At 43.1% G+C, this 6,677-nt stretch overlaps 1 pseudogene; it reads right to left on the bottom strand.

The window, feature by feature from the left end:
* Positions 1–1,953: 1,953 nt before the first annotated feature.
* Positions 1,954–2,156, bottom strand: LOC144499330 (U2 spliceosomal RNA; annotated as a pseudogene).
* Between the last annotated feature and the right edge of the window lie 4,521 nt (positions 2,157–6,677).

The following is a 6,677-nucleotide window of genomic DNA, read 5'->3' as shown; positions in this document are numbered from 1 at the left end:
ATGTTAGTTTTGAAGTGATTTCTAATGGTTCAGAAGTGCCACTTGCTGGAGTTTGGTGGTATTGCAACTATAGACAACTATCACCAAATACATTTAAATAAGATTAGTTACAAGTGTTTTATGTGTTAAAGAGTGGATACAATCATCATAGAAATCATAGAAACCCTACAGTACAGAAAGAGGCCATTCGGCCCATCGAGTCTGCACCGACCACAATCCCACCCAGGCCCTACCCCCATATTCCTACACATTTTACCCACTAATCCCTCTAATCTACGCACCCCAGGACACTATGGGGCAATTTTTTTAGCATGGCCAATCAACCTAACCCGCACATCTTTGGACTGTGGGAGGAAACCGGAGCACCCGAAGGAAACCCACGCAGACACGAGGAGAATGTGCAAACTCCACACAGACAGTGACCCAAGCCGGGAATCGAACCCAGGTCCCTGGAGCTGTGAAGCAGCAGTGCTAACCACTGTGCTACCGTGCCGCCCACTGATAAATAGCTGATAAACTGGCCGGTGTATAGTTACTGCTATCAGAGGATACCAGCACAAAATCAGAATGCACTTATTAACACAACTTAGAATTATTTTACAAGAAAGGACAATGTAATTGTATTAATATCTGAAATTTGTATCGGTGTAACGCTGACTAAAATACTGTCACAACAGTGGATTACAAACCCAAATTACTGATGGGCATTTTGAACTTTTTAAAGAAGACATGTGCTTTTAACAGAAATACAAGCAAATACACTCAGCAAAAGGTGGCTGAGGTTGTGCAGTGACCACTTTCTGGAAAATTCCTATGTGAATTATACTTGGCTGACTTGTCTCAAGGGAACATGGAATGTTGCACCTTCAGACAGAGATATGAAAGGGAGATAGGAAAGATGCAAAAGACTAAACTTTAACTGCCTGTGGTTGTGGAGACAAAAGACTGATTGCACATTTCAACAGACTTCCAAAACCTGTTGATTTATATCTCAAAATTTGCAAATGGTCTGACAAAGAAAGAACATGGAATTTTAACCCAAGACTTCCATTTCAGGAATACACAGGGAAATGAGTTAAAAAGCTAGCTGCAGTCCTGATCTTTGTGTGTTGCTGTGAGTGACACAGTAACAAGAGGAAACAACAGCTAGTCACCCTTGCAAAGACAAGCAGGAAAAAGATCTCTCTTGATTTATTGCCGTGGGCAAGCCACAATATAATGGAAATCATAGAATCCCTACAGTGCAGAAGGAGGTCATTTGGCCTGTTGAGACTGCTCCGTCAACAATCCCACCCAGGCCCTATCGCCATAACCTCCACGTATTTACCCTGCTAATCCCTCTGATACTAAAGGGGCAATTTAGAATGGCCAATCAACCTATCCCGCACATCTTTGCACTGTGGGAGGAAACCGGAGCACCCGGAGGAAACCCATGTAGATACAGGGAGAACGTGCAAACTCCACACAGTCACCCAAGGCCAGAATCAAACCAGTGTCCCTAGCACTGTGAGGCAGCAATGCTAACTAACCACTGTGCCACCCTGAACAGCCTCGGAAATAGGACAGCTTTTCAGCCACTCTGCAGAATCCAATGTCTCCAAACTAACTGCTAAACTGCCAAAGTCAGCTCTTCTAGAATCACCCAACTTAACAGCCGCAACATATTGCCATCTACACCTCACAGACAGGCCAAGGATTGATTCATGTATTATTTTTAACTTTTATTTGGACTCTTAACAGCTCAGTTCTGATCAATGTGTGTGTGTTGTGTTTTTATTATATTGCTCAGTTTTTAGTAATTAATAAACTTACACATTCTTTTTTTTTTGTTATACTTTTCCAATTCAATCAAATCAAATCCAATTCAAAGTCTCAACAAGTTGAGGCATTTCAGATCCAGGCTGACAAGACAGGGCGAGCGACCAAATCACCCTGTCCTGGGCCTGATCTACATGAGCCAAGTTGATTGGAGGAGCAAAGCAACACCTCCTCCAAGACTTGAGCTCATTTGCATCTTAGCCAAAAGGCCAAGATGCAGCTTTTAAAAATTGCTTCATATGAAACATATGAAGCTTCAATGTAACCCAATGACCTCAACCAAGTGCAGCATCCAATCCATACTACACTTGATCTTAGCCAAAAGGCCGAGAAGATTCAGGAAAGCCTGGTTACGTTGGCTGCTTCTAAAAGATAAGTACATTTGATTGGGAATGGGTATCCACAGGGAAAGATATACCTTCTAAGTGAACTCTGTTGTAACCAACTGAGGGGGTTGAATAAAGAAGGGAAGCCAGCTCATTCTTCCTCACCCAGAAGCATAACAAAATTGGGGTCCCATTCAGGAAGTTAATAAATTAGGGGAAGTCGTGCAGGGCCCGGTCACAACAAACTGGGGGTTTGTGTGGAGATCATTCCCACAGACAAAATGGAAGAGTATTGGTGGGGAAAGAAAATTGTTCTTTTGAAAATAATTTTTAAAACTTCAAAAGGCTTTCTTGAGTCTGTACTACTAAAGTGTAGAAACAAAGTGCCATTCGGCATATTGAGTTTGCACCGAGTGCAATCCCACCCAGGCCCTATTCCTGTAACCCCTCATATTTACCTGCTAATCCCCCGACACTAGAATCAATTTAGCATGGCCAATCCACCTAACCTACACATCTCTGGGAGGAAACCGGAGCACCGGGAGGAAACCCACGCAGATACAGGGAGAATGTGCAAACTCCACACAGACGGTGACCCGAGGCCAGAATTGAACCCAGGTCCCTGGCACTGTGAAGCAGCAATGCTAACCAGTGTGCCGCCATCCAAACATCCATGTTTAATGCAAGTGCTTTTCTAGTGGAAGGGGAAGTTACTTTTGAGGATTTAAAAATTCTGTCCCTCGCAGAGTTGAAAGAGCTAGTTCGGCACTGGAGGAGAAATGTCCTTGAATGAGATGAGATGTGTAATATTACTGCACGCGGCCAGAACATTATGTACGAATGTAAGGGAAGGATATAAAAAGAACTGCTGAGAATGTAGGTAGAACAGAAATGAATAGGAGTTAGAAATTGAGATAAAAGGAAGAGACAACAGAGAGGAAAGGCATGGAGAGAAGAGGGAGGATTTCAGACCTAGAGAAAAGGGAAAGGGAAAGAGAGAGAAGAGAAAGTGAGGAAGTGGTATCCAAGACTTCCTGTAAAAAAAATAGTCCTGAGCAGTCAGGAAAAATCATTTGAGGTTAAGGAGAAGAGGAATAGACCAATGATCTGAGTGGCAGACAGCATCGTGACACAGGGACGAGGGGAGTTCCCAAACAGAAAAGCAGATAGTGAGGGAGATGCCTTACCAGGTTGAAGAGCCACAAGGGAGTACGGCAGGAGATGACCATCCACTTGGAGGAGGTAATTGGTTAGAGCAATGTAAATTCCCAGAACAGAGGGTGCTAACAAATCAATGTTCTGTTGATCGATAGCTTCATGGCAAATTTAAATGGGAAAACAGAAAAATTCTCAAAAAGGGAAATGTGAAGGTGATGCCCCAAATAGCTGAAGAACCACAGGGCTCAGCAGCTGAAATTAGTCTAATTCCAATGAATAGAGATATCCCCAAAGTTAGAGGATAGAACAGGGATGCAAAGATGTCCCAAACTAGGCAGAATGTTATAAAAAAAGCCTGCACCCCTGTGGGATGAGCAAGAGGTCTGACTAGCCCACACCATTTTTCCAACCTTAGAGGGAAAACAGGGAGGGTCCCAAGTAGAGGTGCAGATGGTAAGAGGGGTGCCTCTCCTAATTGATGGGCTGCAGTGCAGCAAGAGCTAAACATCCACCTGAGGGCAGTAGTGTCCCCAAGTGCATGGAACAAATTAGGGGAAGACCCCCTTTCAAAACCAAAAGAGGGGGAGAGGAGAGTCTACTCCAGAGTAAACACAACGTGTGAAAGATCACAAGTAGAATAGCAGGGAAACCCATGTAGGGATAACCAGATGAAACAAACTGAGCTATAAGCACTACGCTGATGAACAACTTACTAAAGGTGAAGTATTTAAACCAGAATCCCCCTACGAGGTGAAAGTCAAAGCCAATCCATTCACCTCCTGAACAATTAGGGTGTGGATGTAGTTTATATGGACTTTAGTAAGGTGTTTGGAGGAAAGTGTGGGTGGTCTGATTAGTAAGCTTGCGGATGACACAAAGATTGGCGGAGTTGCTGATAGTGCCGGGGATTGTCAGAGGATATAACAGGATACGGATAGATTGGGCACAGAAATGGCAGATGGAGTTTAATCCGGACAAATGTGAGGTGAATCATTTTGAAGGATCAAATTTAGGTATGAATCATACTGCAAGTGGCAGAACCCTTAGGAACATTAACATACAGAAGGATCTGGACGTGCAGGTCCACAGTTCCCTAAAAGTGGCAACACAAGTGGCCAAGGTGATTAAGAAGCCATATGGCATGCTTGCCTTCATCAGCCAGGACACAGAGTACAAGATTTGGGAAATCATGTTGCAGCTATATAAAACCTTGGGTAGACCGCATTTGGATTACTGCGTGCAGTTCTGGTCACCACACTACCAGAAAGATGTGCAAGCTTTGGGGAGAGAGCAAAGAAGGTTCACCAGGACGTTGCCTGGTCTTGACGATATTATGAGGAGAGGTTGAATAAACATAATTGTTTTCACTGGAAAGATGGAGGCTGAGGCGAGACCTGATAGAGGTCTATAAAATTGTGAGGCATAGACAGGGTAGATAGTCTTTTTCCTAGAGTGGAAGTATCAATTACAAGGGGGCACAGGTTCAAGGAGGAAAGTTTTAAGAGATGTGCAGGGGTAGTTTTTCACGCAATGATGGGTGCCTGGAATGTGCTGCCAGAGGTGGTGGTGGAAGCAGGCACATTAGCAACATTTAAGAGGCATCTGGATGGGGACATGAATAGGGAGGGAATAGAGGGATAAGGACAGAGTTAGGGCATAAGGTTTTTTTTAGTTCAGTTAGGGTATCATGATCAGCACATACTTTGAAGGCCAAAGGGCCTGTTAGTGTGCTGAATGTTTCTTTGTTCTAATTACACCTGTAAAAATGCCTGGGTTTGGGCCAGCAAATTCATGGGTTATGAGGTAGGTGCAGGCATAGCTCAGCCCAACAGCCAGACAAATTTGCAAATTAAAACAGCCTTTGTGAAAGGTTAGTTCCAGAGCAAAACATAGTCTGCTCCAGAGCAGCTTGGCTGTTAGCAATCTGGGAGCTAACAGCCAGATAAAACAATCTAACCCCTTTGATGATACTTAATCCAACATCACAGCAAGGGACGGACACAGAGTTACTGATCAGAGATGACTAAGATAAAGCAACTTTGAAATCTTGGTACAAAGCTAATCTCTAAGCAAATTATTTTTTGTGGAAATGTTTTTAAACACAGAACGCAAGATTGTTCCGTTGAGTTTGTTTCTCCAACCGTACCAACTAAAGATCACCCACATTGCTGGGAAATTAAATATTATTGACCAAGCTATGTCCCCAAGGTAAAAAAATCTGGTTAGAACTGAAAAGATCATGTTGATCAGTACTGGGATAATGACTGTGAATGTGTTGATTTATATTTTATTTTCCTTTGTAATGAAATGAGAATGAATCCCATTTCATGCTTTGTATGCTGGAAATATCAAAATACACATCTTCCAGATCATTAAGGTATATAGTGAAAAGTTGTGGTCCCAACACTGACCCCTGTGGAACACCACTAGTCGCCAATTGCCATCCTGAAAAGACCCCCTTATCCCCACTCTCTGCCTTTGATTGCCACTTGTCAAGCAGAAGAACATTGCAATAAAAACATTTACTACCCTTGCAACTTAACTTGCAGGATAATTAAACAAATGTAATTTTTTAAAACTACAACAAGTTTTTCCAATGTACCCCCTACTCTGAACAAACTGCAACTTAAACATTCGCACAGGACTTGCAATTCAAGTTTGGGTTATTACAAGTGAAGTACAAGCACTGTTTCTATATCTTAGGATTGGGGTTCATTGGGTTCTTCCAGGTGAAAAGAAATCAGGAACACCAAGGTTTCTTGTCTATTTGCACGATGGACAGTAGCCTTCATCATTGTAGTCACTTACAGCAACAAATAATTACTTTGCTGTTTTTCACAGCAGTCCAAACAAGTGCAGATTTATTCTTTACTGTACCCCCACCTCATTAATCAGCGACTGACCAGCTTTCAGGCTAGTTATCAAAGTTAAAATAAAGTATTTATTAGTCACAAGTAGGCTTACATTCACACTGCAATGAAGTTACTGTGAAAATCCCCTAGTCGCCACACTCCTGCACCTGTTCGGGTACACTGAAGGAGAATTTAACATGGCCAATCCACCTAACCAGCAAATCTTTGGACTGTGGGAGGAAACCAGAGCACCCGGAGGAAACCCACGCAGGGAGAATGTGCAAACTCCACACAGTGACCCAAGCCGGGAATCGAACCCAGGTCCCTGGCGCTGTGAGGCAGCAGTGCTAACCACTGTGCCACCCCAGGCAATAAAGGAGCCAGTACAGAAAATGGTTGCAGGTTCCTCTCCACCTCCATCACTGTGCTACTGTACTATGTGACTATCTAAAGCTTGGTCATTGCAGAACTATTGCCATTCAATGTAATCTCAAACAGAGCAGAATGTCATTTCATCAGCCCA

The sequence above is a fragment of the Mustelus asterias genome, chromosome 9, assembly GCF_964213995.1.
Source record: "Mustelus asterias chromosome 9, sMusAst1.hap1.1, whole genome shotgun sequence".
Lineage (NCBI taxonomy): Eukaryota > Metazoa > Chordata > Chondrichthyes > Carcharhiniformes > Triakidae > Mustelus > Mustelus asterias.
Note: the sequence above shows the minus strand (reverse complement) of the source record. Positions and strands in the feature narration are given on the sequence as shown.